We start from the raw sequence: 25,657 nt of genomic DNA on the forward strand, positions 1-25,657 counted from the left end.
GCTCGTTAAGATATTCGTTTCGATCGGGTTCACTGGATATTCCTACCGGCAAAAAGCAAACGGAGCTGAACGGATCCGAAGGGGGGTTGCGCGGATCGAGAGTGAAGGGATCGAGAGAGTTGCGCCGCGGAGACGGAGGAGGAGTCTGTCACACAGGGCTCGTTTTAAACCGTGAGCCTGCCGAGCCTTTATTGGCCCGCAAAATAAAGAAACTGGCTCGTGACGAACGGAAAGAAAGGGCATAAAAATATTTCAGATACGTTGCAGTAGGACCTCTTACCGTACGCAGTATACGCGTTCCGCATTATACGATTTCTGTATTACGCTAGAGTCTGGACCGCAAAAAGGTGGAGCTAAATAAAAAGGTTGTTTCTTTTTCTTACTGACGACGAGGCGCGTCTTGGTTTATTTTGGAGCGATAAAAATATGAAAGTTTCTTCGTTATGCGCATACGTGAAGTAAACTATAGGGAAGAGCCAGATAAAACGTTTATCATGAATGAGTCAAGACTGTGAGTGTATAAGGGTCTTTAGCGGAACGATTACAAATGGTTCAAATATTAACCCTTAACGGCCGAGAACTTTTTTTGTAATACTCGCCCATCGTCAATGATGTAATAAGTTGCAATGTTTGATAAAGAAAACATTTCATTTCATTTATTTATCATCGCTGTAAAGGAAAACTAAATTCTTTTCATGTCCCCGTATTGGGGCTTTTTGTTTTCTATGGAATAAATGCTATGTCCTCGTAGCGAGGCCTTTCGTCCGTTAAGGGTTAAAGTAATGGTATGCTTTGCCTTCTAACATTTTCCTAGGAGTAGCACTCTTTTAGTTAGGCCAATTTGAGTTGTACTATATAATACTCTGATTCTAATTATTGTGTTCCAAAGAGGTTTTATGCTGCCTCAATGTTTGATCTCACTTTTTTCTAGTATTAATACTTCTCGGTATTGATAAATTTCCTCATAAGAACTGATCCAACGAAATATACACGACTGATCAACAGTAACACACAGTTCTCACGTTTTCAATTCACCGGCCAACACACTGGGTAGCAAAAAATGAAATCCACGATTCCAGGAGTGGGTCATGGCAAAAATGAAAAAAAAAACGGGTTCGTAAACCACCGGTCTATGGTGAATCCCGTGATTGGGAACGAACGAAAGAAAAAGGAAAGATAACGGCCTGTAGCCTTCGCGGCAGACAGTATAGTGTTTCGCGACTCGGTGGTCACGCGACACCCCCTCGAGAACCCACGAAGGCAGCGGCGGCGTGGTGTCGGATAAGCGTCTTGGCTCGGCGCATGCTTGATCGGACGCGTTCGTGCGGGTCCGTGCAGGCTCGACGGGCCTCGGATGTTCCCGGCTGGCTTCGGGCGTCCCCGTCGCTTCGGAAACGACCGGACGGACGACTCTCTCCAGCGCGGTGTATCACAGTCTGGGTCAGTTCGCCGAATGGTCTCGCTACGAGCGGGAGGACGCGTGCGCGTGTGCCCTTATGTGATCACGTGAGTGAGAGAGGAGTAGAAGAAGAAGCGGAGCAGTTCGATACCCACGATTTTGCGGCCGAGAGGATACCGGGGATAGTGTCGAAGAAAAGATCAGTGTCAGTGAACCGACGGGAAAAATATACAATCCGCGGTGTGGCCAGTGGGATAATGTTTAAGCGTGTCGCCGAGAAGGCCGTCGAGCTTGCACGGAGTGAGACGAACCTCGCCGAAGAGAGTGAGAACGCGTGACAGGTAAAACATAACCTCAATTTTTTTCATCGCGAGTGCTAGTGAAGTCTATCGGCGCAGAAGAGAGGGAAAGGGGGGGTGGGGGACGGTGGTGAGTTTTATGAACACTCTTTGACACTCCGGCGTCTGTGCGCCTCGAACGGAAACTCGGTTAAACCGTTCCACCGTGAAATACTTTTCATCGCAGCTCTTCGTTCTTGCCTCGCGCTCGGAGCGTCCTATAAACTCGTTCTGTCGGGCGACGGTGGCCGCAAACGAGCCGTGGAACACGCTACGTTGCGCGAGGAACGATTTAAAAAGCCGTCCGTACGCGAAATTACATACTTTCGATCGCACGCGTCACTTGCTTTACAGCTGTCGACGGTAAAAGCGAATAAAAGCCACACCGGTATTGTTCTCCCGTGGAACGCAGTGTTGGCCGTTCTTGAACTGAGACGTTGCTCTTTCTTTCTCCCTCCCCCCCTCTCTCTTTCCCCCACTACTCTGTTCGCTTTTTTCCTCTCGTTTGATTTTTGAACGGCCTCACGTGACCTCCGTGCGTTTCACCCTTGTCGCGAGGCGACGTGTGCCGCTTCCGTTCGACCCGGCAAGAATGCTCGGCCCGTTCGTCATCGCGCGCACACGGCCAACCGTGTGTTCCTACGCTCATCCACCACGCCTTGAAATTCTCTCCGACCTTCGGACTCGAGCACGACGCGACGCCGAATGGAAATTTCGGAAACGGATGTATCCCCATTTTTCTTTCCTCTTTTATTTTGCACGTTATTGGAGCTGTTGCCACAGCGTTCGACAGATTTTGCGTGCGTTGATGGATTACGGTCCCTTTCTTTTTCGAACGTCCACCATTGTTGATCTCTATCCGCTGGTAATCACGGAACAGGTTTTGTTGTTGTTACACGGTGAGCCAGCGGAATCGAGATTTTTTGTTTTAATTTCGTACGGTGGTTTGATCGATGGTATTTGATTTTATTCCTTGATTAACACGTTGAATGCCATGGGGTTCACAGGTGACCCCCAACCGAATCGGATTACTGTAGTTCACTCAGTTAAACTATGATTATTTGAAAGGATTTCTATATTACAAACAATGCTGTCTAATGCGGTGACATTCAACTAGATAAACATGCAATAATAATAATGCAATTCAATTGAATGATTTAAAATCGTGCAGCATTTAACGCGTTGAAAGCAGCTAGCTCGTATTCCAGGAAGCCCTGTAAATCCGAGAACCGTTTGCCCGCGCGCGATCGACTTCCGTTCCTAGTATTTTGAATATTATCTGGGGATACGCTAAATGTTGACGGTTTGTCGTATCGAGTAGCTCGGTGAGAATTCTCTTCGGCTTTTATATGCTTCGTGGTTGAGCTTACTTGGGAAGGATATTTTTACTTGAGAATCCGAGGGACGAGATAACTCGTCATTGGTGTTGAGTTATCTGTCTTGATAAGATTGTTTCCCTGCTGGGTTATTTGGGAATGCCAGTATTTAATTAGGCTGTAAAGTTGGTAGTAATATGAATTAAATGTTTCGGTCAGTGGCGACACTGAAAGAAGGAAATAATTGTTGTGGTCTACCCTTTGATAACGCAATTACTCATGGCATGATAATGTAGATACTTGGAAATACGAATTCCAATTTTGATATACTATTGCTCGTATAAAATGAAGTGCTGCATTAAAAATTAATAATTTATACTCGTTATGAAATAACAAAACGGATAATAAAATTTACTAATATTAACGTTCAATCTGTGTATCTTTCGTAACTATTCCATAAATATTAACACGTGACATACATATAATACTATTAATACTTCAGTTGTGTATATTTTTATCTTCTGAAAATAATAATCCATTGTATTATAATATCGACCCGGACGTGTCATGAAAGTTTCATAATTCAATTAAACATCATAAATATAAGAAGCTATTCAGTTCCTCCGAACCAAATAGGAATACTGTATTCATATGAGTAACATTTACCATTTAAATTAAACACAGAATTATTTATTGAAACAAGAATTTCTCTCTGATTTAATAAATTATTAACGACAAAATGGAATTGTTGAAAACAGTTACTGAAAGCATGTACTTAAAGCTTATTTAAATATTAACCCTTTGCACTCGGAAGTATTTCGTTAGAAATATTTAACTATTTTTTAACTAGACACAGACGATATTTTTTTAACTTAACTCAAAGAGAAATGGCAAGTGAATTGAGAAACAAAGCTTTTTTATTCCAATATTTAACACACCGATGCATTATACAGAGTTTAACGTTGAATATCAAATTTTATAGTTTTACTGCATCGAATCAAGTGATGACTGGGAGTCACCTCTCGAGTGCAAAGGGTTAAATATTACACTTTTAAATTAATGAGTCTTTAAACAATGGAATTAGTCACACTGAATCGAACCAGACGGCAAGTAAAATAGATATTTGATTCAAACGGATATCCAAATGAAACTGTATCCAAAACTACAGTTCATCAGAGATTGATAAAGCGGCTAGCTGAAAAATGATATCAACGGAAGCTATCCTGGTTTCCGGTGGTCTGGGTTTAATGAAGACACGCGCGTCTCCACGGCTCACGTAACCGAATGCAAATATCCGTGTCTGGGATTGCGAGCGAAACTGCCGGACGACGTAGAGCCGTTTGTATGCGAGAATTACGACGATAATCCGTGGACAACGATCGATGTGTTCGCTGTTTCTCTTCTGTCACGCTTTCAGACGGTTTCCAGCCGCGGCGGACCTCTCGCGCCGAACCCTCCCCGCGAACCCGTCTATCGGGAAGCTTAACAAATTAGCATAAATATTCGTAGCTGCCTCCGCACATCTATCATACTTACGATGCGATGCGAGCACAAATTGAAAACCAACAGATCCCAGGCGAGATATTAAGAAACATCGCGGGGATGACTAGTCCCCGAGATAATAACAGTGATATAATCCAGTAAACGCGCTGATCGCGATCGTACATCATTGTCTAAGTGCACGGTCTGACTCACGGGTCGCGCCGAGAAATTCGTAGGAGTACCCTCTAACCGATAGGAATCTATTGTTTCGGTTACATAAGCAATTCGGGACGAGATATCAAGGACGTTCTTAATTTTAGATTTCGATTCATTCGAGGGAACGCGACGATTTGTATTAATATTATGCGCCAGACGAGGATTTCAACGAGGTTTTTAGCTTATCCGGAATCTGATGGGAGTTTTAATGTATAAAATGCATGTTTATGCGACTGCGGGTCCTGTGAATTGGTTCATGAAAGAGTGGAGCTGTGTGAATATATAAATATTAGATGTATAGAGTATAAAATGTGTTTCAAAGGTAGTGGTGGATATTAGATAAAGCGATGGAGTTTCGTGATTGGAATTCGATACGCGAATGGTAAACGCGGTACACTTCATTTTGGATCTTGTGAAACTTTGAATAACAAACTAAAATTTCTGCTTAGTTCTGTATTTTTATCAAACTGTGAAAATATGAATTCGTATCCTACATGCAAATTATTGTGTATCATACTGTTTATCAGTAGCACCAGTCTATATAGTGTTTCACTAAAATTAACAAGGTAAATTATTTTCAAAGCTATTAAAGGTCAAAGAATACAAACTAACAAAGGTGTCTATAAGATTCCAAAATATGAATCTAACGAGGACAAATAAAATTCCTCTCAAGGTCATTTCAAGGCCATCATTTCCATATCATCTGTTATTTATTATCCAACCTTGTACTCAACAGAAATTCAATGACCTACGGAATATCACGTCAACATAAATTTCGGTCAAATTACTTCCAACTTCTCCTGTAATTAAACTGTTTAACATTGATTCCATTTAATTCGCAAAATACTGCAGCAACGCTCATTAGGATTAATTAGAACATGGCGAAGATTATGGACCTTTAAATACAGTAGTGGGTAATCCGCGTTTCCTCTCTAAAAGGAAGTGTGTGCTTTAAATATACTGTGGGAATTTTGTTAATGACAGACGTAAACTTGCGGTCGATAACATGCTCACTTGTCCGTGTGTCTGTAGCGAGCCACAGTCAAAAAGTCGTCGATGTAGCGTTAAATGAAGAGGCACGTAGCCGACCATGAATGGCGGGGAGACCGAGCCGAAAGTATGAATGGGCTAATCAATTTCCAGGCACAATCGTGCGGTATAACGCGTGTCCCTAGTAACCGCATCCGTCGGCACCCCGTGCACGTGTACACGTATAGGTGTATAAATTTTCAATACGAAATGTTCCGTGATACCTGGACGCCTCGTGTTCACAGGCGTTCGATCGAGTCAAATCTCCGCCATCGCCGAAGCTGCAGGCCGTAGATAGTCGAAATCCGCGTTCGTCGAACAATTAACGCAGTCTGAACTCAAAAGTTATTACATCCCGGGTGGCATGTACGCTTGCTTTAATTACGATTGGACGTTCTTCAGGTCCATTATATTACAGCACGCCTGTGTCTAATTATTTACTGTCACTTAGGTTTGCTCCTTTAACGATCAATTCTCCGCTTTAATCGACTCACGCGGCGGCTCGGCGAAACAAATGCAAATTATTTCGGAGGGAAATTGATTGATCAATTATAAACGTCTTTAATTAAAATAACATTTCGGGATTAATTGTGACCTTAATAGATTCAAGATTGAACGGAAGCTCCAAATTTTATATGTATATAAATGCGTACACACGTGAATACATGAATATTCGAAGTTTGGTGGTTACTTTTTCTGAATGATTGTGCCATTAATTTCTTCGAAGTTATAGTTCATCTCACGTAATGTTATTATTGAACGGTCGTTATCGATGAAAGCATTCTTGAAAGAATTCCCTCTCTCCCGAAAGTCCTTGATCTTTACTACCGCGACCACGAGGAGCCAGCATTAGCGACGGACGATGAAGCACGCAGCTGAATGAATCTCGCGCAAATAGCTGTGTGGATGATCATCGCGCGAATGATTCAGTGACTAGTCAATCGTACAAGGTCCCGCTTCTTTCATCGTGCTCGCTCGTATACATTATTCCTATATATAAAGTCGTGTTCACTATCATTCCAGCAATGACTATTAGAAACTGGCAATTGCAGTTCTCGGCGTGATGCGATTTTAAAATGTTTCACGCTCGTACTGTCTCTCTTACTCGCGCGATAATTTGTCATCGGAGTTTTTGAAATCGTCCTTTCGATCGGAACTCGCCGTGACGTTTCCTCGTCGAATAAATAATCGACTTTTTTCTCGACGACTGAAATAAAAGAGCGCCTCTCGAAACCTCTTCGTGGGCAATTAGCGAAATAGAATTAATTCGGAGCGAGCGGGAACGGTTTTACGGATCGACCTCGGTGATAGATACGCCCCACCATTTTTACGGCGGGTCGAGTAACGAGGAAGATGCCGTTGTTTATTTATCCAACTTGGGTGACCGTTTTGCAATCGGTTTTCCGATAAGCCGATTTTATTCCGTGTAATTTACAGTGATTTGAATACAAAACGTTAATCCATTTTTAATGGAGTGTGCCCTTAATTGCCGGCGGGGATTTTGATAGTAACATTAACTGCACCACTATTTTAGTTTAAATCGCGCATCTGGCGGCGGACTCGGATAAATTGGTTCCAGTGTGTTCTGAGACATCGGCAACCATTTTTCCTAGCCCCGTTATTTTTTGTCGAATTTTAGATTAGCGGGGAATTTTAATTTTTCTCGCTGGACAATGAAACTCTTGGCTTTATAATAAGCAGTCAGACTGGTATTGAACATCTTAAACGTAATTTAACAAGTAAAAATATTCAATTCTTTTGGACTCAGATTAAATATTATTCTTTAGCTTACTCAAAAACTGAAATTGTTCTTTCTATCAACCTACACAAAACAGAATTCATTGTGGTGTTTCAGTGGCGAATTGTAATTCTTTCAGTGTGATAAATCTGCATTGAAATATGTGAGTGGAGTTGTAAGTACTGATTCAACGCATGGAAGCAACTCAATATTCTTACTAATATATGTCTCATTCCACTTTGTTTATGAGTTATAACAAGTTTCGAGTCGCAATATCTCTTCCAGCGAATGAAATATCGATCCTCTTCTGTGAAGGCAAGCAAGAAACTTCAAAACTTCGTGTAAATTTACGTTTTTACAGACGGCCTCGTAAATTTTAATCAAGTTAAACCTTTTAAGAGAGGTACCCACAGCTCGAATCAAATAAAAAAATGACATTAAACCTTGTTTTACATTTAAATTATGATTGGTTAAAGATTCCTGCGAGACATTCGAATGCAAGAAATTTGCAATCTAGTAATCAGATGCTAAACAATAGAACTTTATTATACCCTTCGAGGTGCTTAATGAATCCCCAAAATGTTGCTCTGTTATTACGGTACGCTATATACTCACCTTAGAACGTAATATACCGCTTCTACCTCCCGTTGGGGCAGGACATATTACAAAGAACATCCTTCTTCAGTGATGCAGCGGCCGACCGATTAAATTAACATTTTTTTCCATGAAATTAGAAGGAACGTTTCGTCAGCACCCGGTGAAACGGGCTTAAGAGCCTTTTGTCCGGAGGTGTGCGCAAGAACGCAGCTCGCGTATACTGTCCTACGAGAACGGCATTCCAAAACGGTTATCGTGGACGAAGAACGTTGATATTTTTGACGTATCGATCGTGTCTGCTAGTTATGACTCTTCTCTAATAATAGACGAACGGTCGCCGACGGCCGCGAAATCCTAGACAAACTTTCAATTAACCCGTTCGCTTTCGTGGCGTTCGCTTTCCTTTACGGGCTGGCCGTAGCCTCGTTTCGCAACCGACTCCGTTCGGCGCAACGAGAAAAAGAGCGAGGGTTCCGGGGCTTGGCCACGCCGTTAGAATCTTTGTTTCGGGCGACACAAAAGGGCAAGCGTTGACTCTCGTTTCGTAAGTTCTGAAAGAATTTCGATGCGGTAAAAAAGTCGGTGCCCGTTCACGATTTGTTGAACTTAACAGTTTATTGCCAGAAAGGCCTGTGTAGTACGTATACAAACCCGTTGTTTGGAAGTTTTCGAGTGCCTTCGTGACTTTCGACACATTCCCTGCGAAGAATTTTCGTTGATGTTGTTCGGAACTTGATTCTGCGGAGTATTTTGAAACGAATAAGTACACTGAGAACTTTTTGCATAGAAATGGTAGCGTGCTCCGACAGATCTTACAAACTGTTCCAAATTTTCCTACTACGTTTCTCCTTTATACGACTTGTCAGTTTCTGTAGTTTTTTAAAAATTTTTTTATCGAGTATCATTTGTGGAAGCAATATCAATGCTTCGCGTTTGGAGATTAAGGAAATTAAAAAATTGAGTCAGTATTCTGTACCTAATAGATAATTACTATTACTTTCTTTAAATTTCACGCATTGCTGAGTACAATTTGACTTAAAAACAAACTTTTATCTGCAATCATATTTTTCTCTAATAAGAGCCCATTAATCAAGTTAATACCACAGTTTGCACACACCTATTACATTTTTAAAAGCGCATTATCATGATAACTTGAACAATGTACGAAAGTGACAACAATAAAGGATTACTTTTCACAGTAGTTAATAAAATAATCGCGACAGCTCGGCCGAGATCTACAACGTAACCCGTGTACATAACTACCCGTAACAGGCGTCAGAATTTCATTTCGTGCGAGGCATGAATCTTTTTCGGCCCCATTCATGCGGTAATAAGAACCCGTGTTCCGCGATCCTTTCTCTTAATCACGGAATTTAAATAGCTTCATTTGTTTCGATGAATATTTGATAGGCCGCCGCGCAGGCGTGTTTCCGTTCGGGCCACCCTTTCCACGATCCGTTTTAATTGCGAATTCGTGGCGAGAGTGGAGGATCATTCGGGGTAAGCCGTGCGCGGGCGCGCATGCACGCACGCTCGCACGCACGCCTGCTGGAATGCATTTTAAAAACAGACGGTCGGTTTTTTTCGCAGTTCGTTAAGGCGTTTAAGCGTCGCCGATTCTCGCCCGGCAACTGTTTGTCTCGCGTTACGGGGAAAACGTCACTCGCGTTTTCACGTCGGAAATTAATTACGACCGCTCTCTCTTTCCTTCGGGTTTTCAACCTCTCTCCCCTTTCCCCGCCTCTTTCATTCTTCCTTTGCTCGCACTGTTCAATGGCAGCCGTGAACAACGATCAACAAAGATTCTGAATAATTCATCCGTTCAACCGGCCGAGTAACGAGACATCTCGAACCGTATTCGCGGCGACAACTTCGAACGATAATTCCTTAATCGTCGCTGCTGACGATTCCTGGCGATCGAAGGATCCTCACGGGGCTGACCCGCGCTCGCGCGAGTCTCGCGTACATTTCCGTGCAATTAGTAACGTTTTTTAAACGCCATTTACCAGGGGAACGGCTACGGGCCATTAATCTTCTACCGGTTGCCGGCTCATGCGCGCTACAAGTGGTTTAAAATTCAAACGATCCCGCTCCCGTCGTTCTGCGTATTTATACGGCGAGTATACAGCGATCGCACGAAAGAATGGAAACATTGCCCGCAAGTCGTGTACCGTGAAGCTGAGAGTAGTAGTTTTTGCATGGGGAACAGTATAATGCGGTATGAAATGTTATTCAAGATTTGTGCTAATTCATTTTCAAGCGAATTCAGTCGTATTATACACGAATGGGTGGTCCTGCACGATAGGATGAGTCCGGGATAATTTAAGCACATTTTCATAATGTTCCGAGCGTATTGAAATGAAGTTTATAAATGAATACGGTGTTGCGATAATCGTCAATGCGAGATGTATGGTAGAGTAATTCGTGTATTTTATTTGAATGGAATGTGGAGTCCCAGCATATTTTAATTTGTTTTAAAATATTAACACTCATCGGTTTCTTCTTGTTGTTGAATTAAACTTATTTTGTTAACAAGAGATTTTTGCGAATGAATATTTCCATTGCTTTGTCTGATCTTTACCTTTGTACACAATCACGGCTACGGTCCATTCTCGAACATTCACGGAGGTATCCGCACCTTTCGTTGCTTCCCACGTGTAATCACAGGACATCGGTAAGAAGCTGGATTCATTATGTAGCGTATTTTGCCCATACGATGATATTTCTGTACATGCTCGCGGTTACGGTTTACTGGTGAGCGTTTACGGAGGTGTCTGTACCTTTCGTTCGCTTCCCACGTGCATGCGGATCCTACGACGCTATAAAAACCTGGATTCGTCATACTGTTTACAACAGATAATAAAGCTAGAACCTGATGAGTTGGGCAAGTTTCTTCGCCCCGGGGTTAGAAGGATATTTAACAGCCTCTGAGGAAAGAGCAATGAATTTGCGGAAACAATAAAACATCCACGTATGAAAATCTTAAATGAAACATTCTTAAGCATTTCAAAATATTCATATCCCACTGTCAGCAATCAAAGTACAAAGTACTTCATTTCTCACTCAACTTCCTCACTATAGCCTGTGTATCACTCGATGACCTGGCCGTGGAATTCAAGTCTAACTAGCCAGTTTCATCTTTTTCCATCTTATCTTTAACACTAATTTTCTATTCGTCAATCCTGTTACACGTAACTGTTGAAAATTACAAACAAAACGCATCTCACTATCCATCAACTGGTAGACAATACCAGATATTTTTTCCAACTCGTGGAAATCTTTCAGCAAACCCAAAGTGCACCTTGGCGCTGAGGTAGCTTCTATGGCTCGGCGAACATTCCTATTGGGATAGAGACGCGTCGGTCTTACCCTCGGCTCGTTGTAATTCACGCGGGGTTCGCAGGTTGTCGGATACCTTCGAAGAATGAAAGTGCGAAGTCAAATTAGCTTTTGTCGACCGTCGGCGAACGTCTTTCTTCTTTTCGTCCTTTCCCTATGGTTTGCATCCCTGCTGCACACAAACGGCGAAGGAGCGACGGAGAAAGGGAGGCGTTCGGATCTCTCTCCCGCGGTTACGAGGCTCTTTGTCTCTCTTCTTGGAACTCGTTTCGGGGCCTCACGGGCTTGGGGATGAGCGCGCGCGCGCGCGCGCGTCTGCGCCTGGAAACGATCGCATTCCTGGTTTTGTTCTCCGGCCTACCCGGGTCCCTCGATCCTCACGTTTTCCCGCCGAGGGGACTTCTTGCGACGTGTTCCTCCGCGGAATTCTCCTCGCAGAAACACCGGGTATAATCGATGCCTAAGTGGCCTCTCCTCGGCCCCGCGCACCGTGTATGCACACGATCTCACCACAGCGAGGATCTCGTCGCGTAGCAGCTTTTTCACAAGCCTCTCTCTTTCTTCCTCCTCCTTGTTCCCGCTTTCTTTTTTTCTTGCGGCGCGCCTCGTTCCGAACAACACGCCGCTATCGCGACGACATCGTCCACGATTGCGTAATTTTCTGCGACACCGAGTGCCGCCCTTGTTCTGTACACCGTGGTACGAATATAGCGGTTGTGCTCGGTCGTTGGAGCGTGTACGCAGCGTGTCGATGAGATTGTTTCTTTTTTTAGTCTTTAAAGGACGAGATTGGGGCGCGGGTGTAATTTTGTTTTTGAATATCGGCGATTGAGGGATTAATTGATTAGTTTCTACGTTGGAATATTCCAGTTAATAAAAGTAAATGTTTCTTTATTTTGTTCTCCGTTATTGCAGTCGCCAAATATTTATATGGAAGCAACTAATATTTAAAACTAATGAGACTGATATTTATATGGAAGCATTTAAATGAACTTTTTTGAATGTACCTATGAAAAACGTAGATTTACGTGAACATCCTTAGATAAATATTTATCAAGTATCCCAAGCCACATTGCAAGAGAATGATTAGATTCAATAATGCTACAACTTTCTTTGTACTTTCACATAATTTTCATTTTCAAACAAGGAGAACTTCAATCCAATAGAAAATCTACCGAAAACGATATCCGATCTCATAATGCTTACATTAACGTCTTCATGATCGAACGACTATTTATAACCCACACAAAGATCCTAAGACCTAATCGCATTTTTTCGTGATACCTCGTGCACGCATGGCACTCGATGTTGGTATCCCTGCCCGACGTTCGGATCATACATATTCATCGCGGTCCAGGAAAGCCGGAGGTTTTTTCTCGCCAGGGGAAAGGTAAGATGTAGCCGGGGACAATTTCGCGTGTTAATCAACCACACGGTATCACCTGCGGGATACTTGGCCGACGCAGGCGGTTGAGAATGGGGCAAAGGGGGGTGGAGGTTGGTTTTCCATTGGCAACACCGGGCGTGCTTCATCCCCGGCCTGACAAGTTTACCCGGGCGATAAAACGGCCTCGCCGCGGCTACACACCCGGGCAAATTGCAGGACGAGATGTCGCCCTCCTCTCCCGTGGAAATTCTGTCGTGGAATGGCCCCGGATCCTTCCATCCACGTGGTGGATCCTCGAATAAAGGAGTCGACCAGCTGTAAAACGGCGAACCGTTATTACGAGGGGACTTGCCGCTATATGAGCCGTCATCCTGACCGATGTTATACTCTGTAACTCACTCCGCGCGACCCTTCGCTCTCCACCTCCCCTCCCCCTGTTTCTTCGGCCATTTTCCCGTCCCCTTCTACCACGCGTTTTTCCTTCTTTCTCGATACAGAAGGAGTTGGGGATAATAGCGTGTTCACGCGTCGGAAAGAGAAAGCGGAGGCGGGCAGCGGACCGAGATCAAACGGGCAAAAATGATTTCACCTTTGAGCGAAATAATGGGTTTCTCGGACCGATTCCACCCCTTTTTTCCGAGACATGGAAGAAACGGCCGGCAGTGGGGATGAGTTTTTTAGGTGGCGAGGGAGGCAGGCGGGAACGGTCGAATTTTTATGGCGTCATGTTCCCGCGATAAATTTTTCGAGTTTACGGTGAGTTCTGGTTAAATGCACTGTGCAACGGGAGCAAGAACTCCGTGACAGTTCGTTGGGGAGGGTAAATAAATGATGGTTACGAAGTTTCGGGGTCGAAGAACTTGCGGGAACAACGTGTGCTTGGTAACCGTGTGTATGTGGCCGGCGTAGGTGAGATGCTCCGGGTTTTTAACTCGCGGACGCGAGCGCACGTGGCGCGCTTTATACCGGTGCCTTCGTAACAAGTGTTTATTACTCGGCAAATGCATTAAAACGGGTTACTACTATCCTTTCGTTTTATTTTTTCGAATGCGATATTCGTTTGCTGGGCACTTAAAAATATTAGTTATTAAATACCCTAGTTATTAGTTAATAGAAGTGATGCCTTACAGTAAGATTTCCATAACGATTTACGCCACGATATTTGCACACCAATACGTGTAATATCGGCATAATATCGTTTTCTCATTAGTTATTTTCAAAGAACGTCTAAATCTCGTCGGGAAACGTTGAATATTTCTAGTGAAAATCTTTCGAGCGGAAAGGGTTAAATACTATCGATCACGTTCGCGATTCGTCCATACATCATTTTCATCCAACATAAGAATCTGAAGGCGAATTAAATTCAAATTATATTACTTCTTTGAAAGAATATAACTCAGTAACTGTAGTGGTTTCATACATCTTTTCGTTAGATCCTTCGGTAATGCTCTGCGACGTTATAGGCCGTTTTGATCACGATGGTAGAAAGCCGTATTTAAAAGGAAACAGCATTATCCGTTGTCTAGAAGGAAACAGATTACTCGTCGCCGGCCCTGTCATTTCGTTACGTTCATCTCCCAATTAAGGCGGCATTCAGGAATAGCGAGGAAAAATTCTTCCTCTCCCCGTGTGTCCCCGATAAAAGATAATCCGAGAAACAGTCTATTAGATTTGTTATCAACCCTCGCGGATTCTTTTCTTCGCGTTCGTGCGCGTCTCTGATCTATTTTCTCCTTTTCACCTTTTTCCTCTCTGCCCTTCGTCCCTTATCTCCGGCGGAGCGGGTCTGAAAGGAAAGAAAGCCTTCTCTCTCCCGGCGCACGAGGGCAAAATGAATTACAATTATTTCAGGACGAAAACGAACCACGCGCGGGCTAGCAGCGCGATAAAAGCGCAAATGTATTTTTCGTTTCTTTTTCTGGACGTCGCTCGGCCTCTCGCGCTCCTGCACCAGAAAGAAACGTTCTTTATTTTCTGAGCCGTTCCGCGCGACTTTCATTTTATTTCCCTCTCTATCCCGTCCCCGCACCCTTTGACCGGTCATCTCCCTCCGTCACTCTTTCTCCCTCCTTCTTTCGCTCCACGATTCTCTGGTTGTGTGTACGTGTGCCTCCGCTTCGAAGAAAATAATCCGAGAGACGTCTGTAAAAAATAATTTTCCGCGCGGCTGCCACAGCACAACTGCACGCGCAGCATTGTTCCCCGGGATTTAATTTCTGGCCGAAGAAACGACCTGAAAATCCCCTTCCTTCTTTTTTTTGCCGCCGTTCCACGTACCCGGAGAAATCGCACCTGCGATCGGAATTGTATTCAATCTATGGGAATCTACGAATTCGGATATTAAGAACATTAAGAACAATATGAAGCTAATTACTACGAAGAGATTGTATTTTATTCTTATGATATGGGATTTGATTATCACACTTCGCATGCACTGGTTCGAGAACTGATGGCTTGAAACAGATGAATATTAGCCCCTGTACTCGTAATTTCTAAGATATCTGCTTCGCATAAAGAAAATCTGATACTTGGCACGAGCTACATATTTTTCACCCCCTTTATTATCCTGTACCACTATAGATAATTATCACTTATAAATTCTCAAGATTTACTCTAATCCTCCCCAGGTTTCCATGACCGGGCATAAAATTTAAGCTTCGATAATCACTTTTGTACTTAATAAATAAAAATTATCTTCCCTGCACATAATAACTTTTTTATACGCTACGACTCCAAATGAAATACAACAAAACCATGCTGCTTATCAGGTTAAAGGGAGACAAACGACCCTGTTAATTTGAAGATAATGTAGGGTTAGTTTTGTCAAAGAACAATTTTCACGTCGTCCTCGGGCAAGCTGCGAAGCAAATGATCGTCGCATCAAAGTATCTAATCGCTGCAAGTATCAACATGCACCCGCTATCGGCGCGCTATCGACGTCTTCAGAGAGCTCGATAATTCACTGGCTCGCGAACTGCAATCCTTTCTCGCGGTAACGGCAAAACGAGATCCTCCGGCTTGCCTTGGTGCTCGAGTTACGTCCCGCTTCCCTGTCTTATCACGCGGGTAACAGAATATCCAGCCGAGGACATTCAGCGGAGATCCGCCGCGCTGCTGCCAGGTACTTACCGGACGTATAATTAGAGAACAAACTGGCCGTCGTCGGGATCACGTGTAATTTTTGTACTGGACGATGTCATTATCGCGTTAGTTTCACTCATTAGCAGCGCCTTCGGACGGTTGGGGATCTTAAGTGATCGATACAAGGCTGCCGGCCGCGAGAACACGTTTACCAGTTTTTCGCCTCTTCTTCGTCAACCCCCGGTCGGCTGTTTTCCTGGTGTCGAACAAGCTACTATCACACCGACGCGATGGGATTAGCATACAGGCGTTCTTGCTCGCCGGTGATGACTCCCCGTTTATCTGTTTTATTGAGCCGGGGCACGGTCCCCCGGTAATTTGCAATATTGACCAGGAATCGCTGAAAAAAATGTCCCGTTAAGAGCTTCTATTAACACGTTCTGCGGGATGATTAGAGAGCCGAACACGCTAGGCGAGCTTCGGTTATTAGGTGTGCCATCCTTCGATGTGCTCGTGAAATTTATGCTTTGCATGATTGTTCCTTCTTTTGCCACGCGCTCATGAAACATGAACGTATTCGTATGCGAGTCGGTCGGGTAATGAGATCGACCCTTTATAAGGGAAAATACCTGAGGCGCGGGACAATTTGCTTTATTGAAATTTCTTAATCGAGATTTGGGGAAATCAATTGATTTCCTTGCGTCTTCGAACGTTTTATTCTTATTTTCTGTTTTATTCGCGAATTTTGTGTCGTGTTGGTGGATATGGAGTTACTTGGCTATTAATAGTCTATCAATTATGAATACGATCGAATACAACAGAATGCAAATCAAAATTTCCCTTCAAAAAGTTTTCTATAGTATTCATATACAGAAATTTCATTCCACATTTTAGACTATTCGTGTTATTCCACTGGGGCATAAAGGGTAACCTCCTTTTTCAATGGTCGGAACAACAAAAGAACCTCAGACCCGGTGAACAATATGTTTGCTGGGGCAGCAATCAATTCAGTTAAAAAAACGAAAAAGGCCGTTCATTAATCGTGTCTCAGCGGATCTCGAGCAGTTACCCGGAACGTCAGACGCGTGGAATGGATTTAATTACGATCAGCCCGGTCTTGTACCCGTTCATTGTTTCCCGATGCTTACAACGTCATTACACGAGCTTCCTACAGTGATTCTAATCGTCCAGGGAAAAAAGAAAGAATCGCGTGTCGTCGTTTCCCGTCACGCGGGGACGAGCACAACCGGAAGTCGTTCACGAGTATAAGGGCAGTGGGACACAGGAAACGAATAAAAATACCTAACGATGCACCATCCGTATTCCAACATGGCCATCACTTTCTTTTAATCCTCTGACTTTATAATTCGGTCTCCGCATATAAAACTGCGAATTAATAAACGTTTTCTTAGATTCCATTAGAAACGTATTAAAAACTGTGGAAATGAGTATCCGTTTTCAGACCGGAAGATATTTTTATTATATTTAACAGGATTTTTTTTAAACTGTAAGTGATTATTATTAATAAAGAATTTCATAAAGCAGCTAAATGTCATGTGAAAATAGTGTGAAACGGTGAACAAAACTCGAACGTCTCATTCGCGGCTTTTACTTTCCTCGTTAATACCTTCTTCCAAGAAAGCAAATTAAAACCGTCTCAACACCATGATATTCTCTCACAAATTATCATTGTACTCTCTTATCAATGTTACAGGTCTGCAGCAGCTAGTTTTATCTCGCTGCTTTCCAAGTGACTTTCTATCTCAAAGAAACGAACAAGTCACCAGCTACGACAGTTAATTATTCTAATATTTACATAAGTCATTACGTAAGCTAATTAGTTCAATATTCGCGTGATACTTTATATAAGTCACTAATATTAATAAAACTGTCGAAGCTGGACCGAAACATCGTTTCTTCGTTCGAACTTTCCTTGTCAATTTCGTTTTTTCTTGTTCCTAAGACCCAGGAAAATATTTGATTAATACATTTCCTCGTGATTACAACGCTTCCAGAATCGTGTTCGGCGGGGCTGGCGGAAGGGGCGAAAGGGGGAGGCTTGGCATTCATGAAACGCCAGACGATTTATGTTTATAAACGATGCCACCGTTCATTGTTCGCCGATTGTTCGTGAGTGATTAATCGATTTCGTTCGAGCAAGTGCACCGGTGTCTCCGTTTTAAAAAGAGATTTATTAGCCGCGTGACATAAACGGTGATTATGACTTCCATACGTGCTCGTCGATTAATCACGCCTGTTGCCGCGTAGATCGGACCGGCGCGGCTCGCTTAAGAATCCATATTCGAATTACGCGATCGCGAAAGTCGGGACCGCGCGCGCGAACGCATTCTGTTCCTGAAATGGAGGGACCAGATTGGTTTAGATGCTTATCGGTGGCGTAGCGTTTGGAAAGGGAGGGGGTGGGGGTTATTCGATTGCGAAATCGAGACATTTAGTATCTATACTTTATAGGGCAGCTTGATAATGGAATAGGCGCTCCACGTTGCCATTTGCATTGTACGCATTATTTTTCGATTGTACCGATCATTTATTCCGCTTTCCACTTATCATAGACTTTATCACAGATCCACGTTATATAGGGTATCGTTCAATAATAACAACACACATGTTTATACTGGCGGAATTTTATTAGTAGCATTCATTGTTTCGAATTCTTTTGAAAAGGGATGGTCTTCCATTTAAGTTTCATGTGTTATTTCTTCTAGAGGAACTTTACGAGCTATAAACGCACAAAGAACCGGGGGGCTTTATATTAATGTATTCATTAAAACGATAACATTGTTCGACGAGTTAAATACAACTATCAAGGAAAACATGCGGAAGAGTAAGAATTAAGGAGATTACCTAAATTGATTAGCGAGTAAACGGTATACAGGGATTACTGAATTCAATCTCACCCTGGTGAGCCTAATAGCGCTAATTGCATCATATTTGTATTCGTTACGACGCAATACGTTTCAGGTTGCAGTTATCCACTTTGAACTAGATACACGCGAACTTTCATGATGGGAAAACTATTCGAGTAACAGGTCGAGAAAAAATCGTAACTAAGACAGTAAATTTAGCACACTTAAAATACCAATCCGCACGCGAAGTATAACAAAAGAGTCATTCTAAAGGAATGCCAATGGCATTCCCATTTCCCTTTCAACGTTTCGAAACTCTTCTTACGCAGAATTGCCTCCTATTCCGCTGTTTCGCAGAGTGATACAAGAAAATCCATATTTGCATAGAGAACCGGTCCAATCGTCGCTGCGGTTCTAATTGAACGTCAAACAAATCGATTGATAACGGCACTAGGGGAAAATGGTTTTTTCATGCCAGTAAAACTCCAAATCGGGCCGCGTCGATTCGAACCTAATTACCTGCGTGTTTCGCCGGCGCGCGCACCGACAAAGGGCGGGATCGTGCGCGATAGAGTTAGCACCCTAATCGGGAAATATCGACGTCAGGATCGTTCTCGCTGCCGATCCCGATGCCGCGCCGATTAATGATAGCCTCGATCTGTCCGGCCCGATGTCTGAATTAAACGCAGCTGTTCGATTTTAACGATCCCACGGCCGGTAGATCGTCCGCAGCCAATACTGGCCTCCCGTTTCCTCCTCCTCCTTCTCCTCCTCCTGCTCCACCACCCCGTGGCGTTCGAATCCGCTCGAAATTATCCTCGGTCGACAGTAACGCGGTGCATTACCATAACTGCTGTCCGTCTGTGCAATTTTCAATTTTGCCCGGCCTTCTTGTGTGCCTTCGGATCGGCCGTCCTTCCCGCGCAGTCGCACCGCCGACTTTTTATCCGCGTTTCCGATGTTATTTCTTGCCGGAAGCATCGGCAATCCTCTCCGTCTCTGTTTCTCTCTCCTGCAGCCATTTCAACGGGGTTCGAGGCGCATAGGTAGAAACACTATCCATCGGTCTCTCTTTCCGTCCGGTTTCCCCAGGATAGGAACGATTCATACAGGGAGAGCAAACATACGCGGAATTAACGGGTTGATTGCCGGCTCGATATCTGTCAGAATTCTCGATGGGCCGAGGTCGCCTCGCTCCTTTTTCCAGCTTGTTTTTCAAACGGGCGCACGGTTACTTAATGAAATTCGTTGTACTCGCCGGGCGGACGGGTTTTACGACTCCGTATTACGGGTGACTAAATGGATCCCGGGGAACGAGGTGTTCGACCGAGCCGCGGCGTTCGGGTCTTTTGAACTCGCGTGGTGTCTAGTTTTATTTGTATAACAGTAACCATGGATTCGAGAAGGACGCTCGTACGTTATCGACGCGAGCGTTCCTTGTTGAACGCGAACTGCGCCTGAAAAATTTGAAGTCGGTTCGCTTAATGGACGTCTGCTAATAGCGGGTCATGGTAATGTGTGTGTGTGTGTGTGTGTGTGTGTATATATATAGTCGACGGCAATCAACGATGCAAAAAGCGAGTTTCATCAAGGGAGTTTTACCGTTCCTTAAACTCCGGTTTAGAAGCAATCGTCGCGATTGCATTTAAAATGCGCCGCCGTCGTAAAAACCGTGCAAGCATACTCCTTACCGCGGAGCCTGGCTAACCAGCTGATTCCCCGCCTCCGCGGATCGCGAGCCACGAACAGTTCCCGAGGCGCGTTTGTTTATCGAGGCCGGGATCAAACAGGCGCGGAACCGTACAGATAATCGAGGGGAAAGAAACATTTCATTAGCCGGAGTAATCGGCGTTAACGCGCTTCGAACGACATTAACGAGTTCCGATAGCATCGGCCGGCTCAATTGGTCTCGAAAGGACGAGGATTTTTACGATCCCGTTAATATCCCGACCCGCGTTTCGCGCGCGATTTCAACCGGGACTAATAGCAACAAACGTAAGTACAACAACAATTGGCCGGAACGCTTCCTCCCTTTGTCGTCCGGTCTTCTTTCTCGATCGCGCTCTCGATCGATACGTGATTGGCGTTCTGGAATACGAGAGCAGCGTTGATTGGCCACGGATCGCTTCCCTTCCGCGTCGTGAGGCTGCGAGGATCGTTTGCAGCGCGCGCGTGTGTTCCCTACTCCTCGTTCAATCCGCACGATCGTGGCCGAACGATCGATCGATCCCCCTTATCCCGTGGGTAGCTGTTTCGGTATCGTGCGCCACAGCTATAAAGAATTATTATTGAAAATTAACGGGCAACCGCAAGACCCGGCTCCGGGAAAGAACAATTTCGATTATGTTTACACAGACCGGTTAACCGATTATCTCGGATCCCTGGAACGCGGCGAGCGAGCCAGCCAGCCAGCCTGGAACTCGCTGGAAAACATTCTGCGTTAAAGCGGATACGATGTCCCGGCTCTCGGTTCACCTTGAGAGTTGTGTTACATCGAGCGCTGCACCGCTGGATTGTGGTCGCCTTCTCTCGTATCCTTCGCCTTCCTTCCACCGGCTAACAGACGATAGTCGATTGCTTCCAGCCCCGATTTCGATGAAGTTTTCATCCCGGTGCAGTTTACCTACCCGTTGGTTATTTAACCCTTTGACTGCGGCAATATCTTTACCGGAAGACCACCAGCGTCGCGAGAAGCGGCCTCACGCTCTTCCTTGGGAACTGAATCGTGTTGCTCGAAGACCGAGGCAACCTTGGCACACTGTGAATCGGTTGCTGTTGCGGGACGGATGTCCTGATTTGGGAAAATATATTGTGCAAGATTCTGAGTTTTTAAATTGATAAGTTGATCAATCGGTTTGTTAAGAATGGCAGAGTTATGGCTTAAAGAATTGTATTTCTGTATTATTTTACTGCAAATTGACATGTTTACTACTAACTAGGTTATTTATATAGTTTAGAACTGTAAAGTAGCATCCATTTTGCCTCTGTCCCCGTAGTAAAATGATTAGAGAAAATCTAAAATTCACGGTACAGATTAAATATCTGCCCTGGGGTATTTTCTATAATACGCACGCCTATGTCCACTATAATCGCATAAAATTCCCATTCTCGTTACCGCTTACTACGCCGAGCGGCAGAATTTTCGCTATAAATGCACTTACCGCGACACAGTAAGTGTGTTTACGCTTAAATGGATTAGCATAAAGTTCTGCATATATTAATCTGCCCATTTACTGCCTTACATTATTCTTGACGACCTTACTGTTGGTTTAACTGACACAGTAATCGAAGCCACGTCTCAAAGATCGGTGACTGTCGTAAACTACTTAACGCGACAGAGGCTCCGTTTACACGACGCGAGTTCCCACGGTAAATCCGAAAAGGTTCGTTCATTATAACCTGTGTCGTCGCGTGAAGCGATTTTTTTCTCCGCTCGCGCGAGAGATTGAGAAGTGGGAGTGGAACAGCGGCCGCGATTATTCATCGGCGTAATTCAGATTCTCTGTTACCGCATAATTTCGTTAGCGGCTTTTAGCGGGTCCGGGCGAATACGATCCCGCGATTACTCCATCGGAGTCATGCTCCGGCGTTATGGTGTGCATTATGCCGCGGAAAAAGTGTGCAACATTATTTGCATCTCATTTGCATCCGATTTGCATATAATCTTTAATGAACCGTACTTTCGAATCCCTCCCCTCGGCCCTCGCACCCCTCGCCGCCTGACGTGTCTAATAATGCAGAAAATAGCGGCGCGTTTTTGCTTTGCACCTACCAAAAATTCGCTCGCCCGCGTTTTCGCGAGCTTTTCGACGGTTCTTTTCAAGCATTAACGCGTTCATTCTCATATCGGTCACCTAATAGCCAAATGCTTCTGAATTGCTTGAAAAAAAGTGTACTTGAGATGATTCATATTGAAGAAAAATATTTAATAACGTACGTAAGTTGATAATAGTTTGATGCGAGGATTATGACGCTAAATAATTAATTATTCATCTTGTTCATTTTCGCTATGAAAGAATAAGTGTTATGTGAAAGAAGATTTTTGTGGCAGTTAACGTGTGAACGTCTTATCTATGAGTGATGAGTATACTCATCATGGAGAAATGCAATGTTTTCGTGTAATGATGAGTATATTATTGATTTTGAGAAAGTTGGTGTTATTTCTTTATAATTTAATATAATTTTACAGCAGTAAAATGCGGCACCTCAGTTAAGGTGGGAATCATCATGTTGACGATATTTGAGGAAGTAATGTTCGAATTGGTGAATAACGAATACGTTGTATTATTCCGAAGTGACGAGTTCTTCACGGGAATTGTTTATAAAGTTACTGATTTAATGCAACGTTTGCTCGGGAGACTGATTCATCGAAGCATTGCATGAATCACTGTAGAATTGACAGTGGCTTTTGTTCGTTTGTATAAGGTGTTTTGAAGGTGACAGGTAGATTTATATTCAGTAATGGTAAAAAGTATATGACCTCGTTTCTCTATTAATGGAAAAGGAAGATATTTGATTATAAAGGTTTGAGGTCTTGCACTGAAATGGAATAGAAATAATTTGTACAATTACTGACTTTGTAACCTTTATTTGTGTGGTATATGAATCATGTTCTGATCTCATACCTGCAACGGTATTGCTACTAAAGGATAAACGAAACGAATGTTTTTCTGTTTGAAAATATTCAGTAAGAAATAGGAACTGCTGGATTTGTGAATAGAGGCGCTAGAGTAATATACGTGTAAAAAAAGATGTAGGTTAATGAAAAATGAGAGAACAGACACGACTTTTTCCACTGTAAATTCGTCGAAAAAATTCGCGTTATGAAAATTGGAAAGGCTTCTGTAATTACGATTACAGCATTTCGAGCGAAAGAAAACGTTTAAGGGAATAAAATGCTGATTGCATCGCCCAATAAAACGATAGGATTGTCCAAATGAATAACCGGAAACGTTTTCTTACGTGTGTTGTGTTGTAATTACACGAGTGTAAACTTTAATCCTTAAAATACTCACCATTAACAGTTCATATTCCTTGAAAATGAAACGTAAAACTCTAGGAACGCTATTACAGTTATTACTTCAAAATTCTAAATCCTAAAATATTCATCCACAACAAAACTAAACGAAGCTACAGCATGAAACGAGCAGTTTTCAACTTTCCTTCTGCAGAAAATTAATCCGTTAATTACATTATAATAAATTACATTCAAGTATTATTCTGTGCACAGTATGCATATAGCAATGATAGTATATAAGACTTAACGTAGAGAGTTTCTGTCCATCCAAAAGCTAGCTCAAAGCAAACAGAACATTCCCACATAACCAGTCGCCATTTTTGATCCACGTGTCTTCAACCGTAATACCCAGACAATTTGCTAAATTTTCATTCCGCATATCTTCCCCGGTCGTCTATTAACAGTTCTATTTTAAAAATTCCAGTAAATTCATATAAAGTTCTCAAACAGGAAAAACCGTTTATCACATACCACATTTAACTGGTATTTACAACGTAATTATAATTCCTAAGGCTTTCGCTAAAATCGGTTGCTCTCACCGGTTCTTTCGTCTCGTTTATTGGCCATCAACTGAACGAAATCACTTAGTCCCCGATGTTCTGCCCAGTAACAAGCGCGTATCGTAGGCGACAACTTTCTCCGAAAGAATTCGAAATGCTTACTTAACCCGTCGAAATGATGGCGAGGAAAGGATTCCAGACCGATCGGGTGAGACCGGTGTTTTCCGGACACGCGTGTGACGAACGCGAATGGCCCGCAAATAGTCCGGTATGATAATTAATTAGAAAGGTGGAGGCCGACCGGCGAGCCGCGCGTTTGTTCGCGTCTCGTGTTCCTCTCGAAACCTCTCTGGCAGTAATTTTTCCGCGGGCTCGGCGACCTTGCCGGTCTGGACCGACCGCGAACCTGCAGTTCGCGATCCGGATCGCATTCCCACGAGGAACAGTCTCGCAAAGATACGTTCTCAGTACCTTGCCGATGTAATTGTTTGGGCATCCGCGGAATTAACATCTTCAGGAGAGAATTTTTCCTTTGAACAGATGATTTTAGTTTCTACTTAAACCATTTGATTCATTAACCCTGGATTTACGGATGCTTATTGTACGCTTTGTTGCATTGTTTCTAGATCAGTAGGTGTTCTTTTATATAGATTTTGGAAATTAGAGCTTCAGAAACGGAGAATTAGTATATGTATTCGTATATTTGCATTGGTTAAAATCGACTTAAATCGACTATAGTGGTTGTTGAGGATAGTTCAGACATTTTCATAAAGTTTCAAATGTTAATACCAGCCTTGGGACCTAATTATGACTTTGCTTATATTATTGTATTATTTATTGTATTGTTGAAGTATAATAAAATAGAAAATTTTGTGATAATGGAAACCTGTAATATAAAACGAATGAATGAATTGTACAGTATAAATACGAGTGATGGTGATTATGGAAATCATATGAGAAAAAAGAGCATTTATCATTGGACTACAACGTTAATCTATTAGGAAATATATTTGTTAGTATCTTTTAAGAGGTTAAACCATTTCAAAGTATCCGCGGGAATGTGGAGTCCGATCGACGCCGCTCCGCGAAAGTAATTTTCGCCGGCTAAGCCGGATCCTGACTCGCAATGGAAAGCGCCGTTTCCCGGAAACCGGTCTGCTACAGATAACGAGGAAATATCGCACGGCCGGCTGCAGAAACGTCTCTGCTTTTCGGGAATAATACGTAACAATGGTGTTTCGCAGTCCAATTGGGGAACTTAACCTTCGTCCATCGTTCGGTTAATTGTTTGATTAATATTTGATAAGTTTAATTGGATCAAAGGTATTGGATGCTTAATTGAGGGAAAAGA

The 25,657-nt window shown here is 43.2% G+C and overlaps 1 protein-coding gene across 1 annotated transcript in view; it reads left to right on the forward strand.

Annotated features, from left to right (window-relative positions):
• The first annotated feature begins 1,379 nt into the window (after positions 1 to 1,379).
• Positions 1,380 to 25,657, forward strand: part of PlexA (plexin A) — a 316,934-nt gene continuing 292,656 nt past the window's right edge. The window contains exon 1 of the mRNA XM_076374489.1: positions 1,380 to 1,740. The gene's annotated coding sequence lies outside the window, so the exon portion shown is untranslated. The remainder of the gene's footprint in view (positions 1,741 to 25,657) is intronic.

Source organism: Nomia melanderi, chromosome 2, assembly GCF_051020985.1.
Source record: "Nomia melanderi isolate GNS246 chromosome 2, iyNomMela1, whole genome shotgun sequence".
NCBI lineage: Eukaryota > Metazoa > Arthropoda > Insecta > Hymenoptera > Halictidae > Nomia > Nomia melanderi.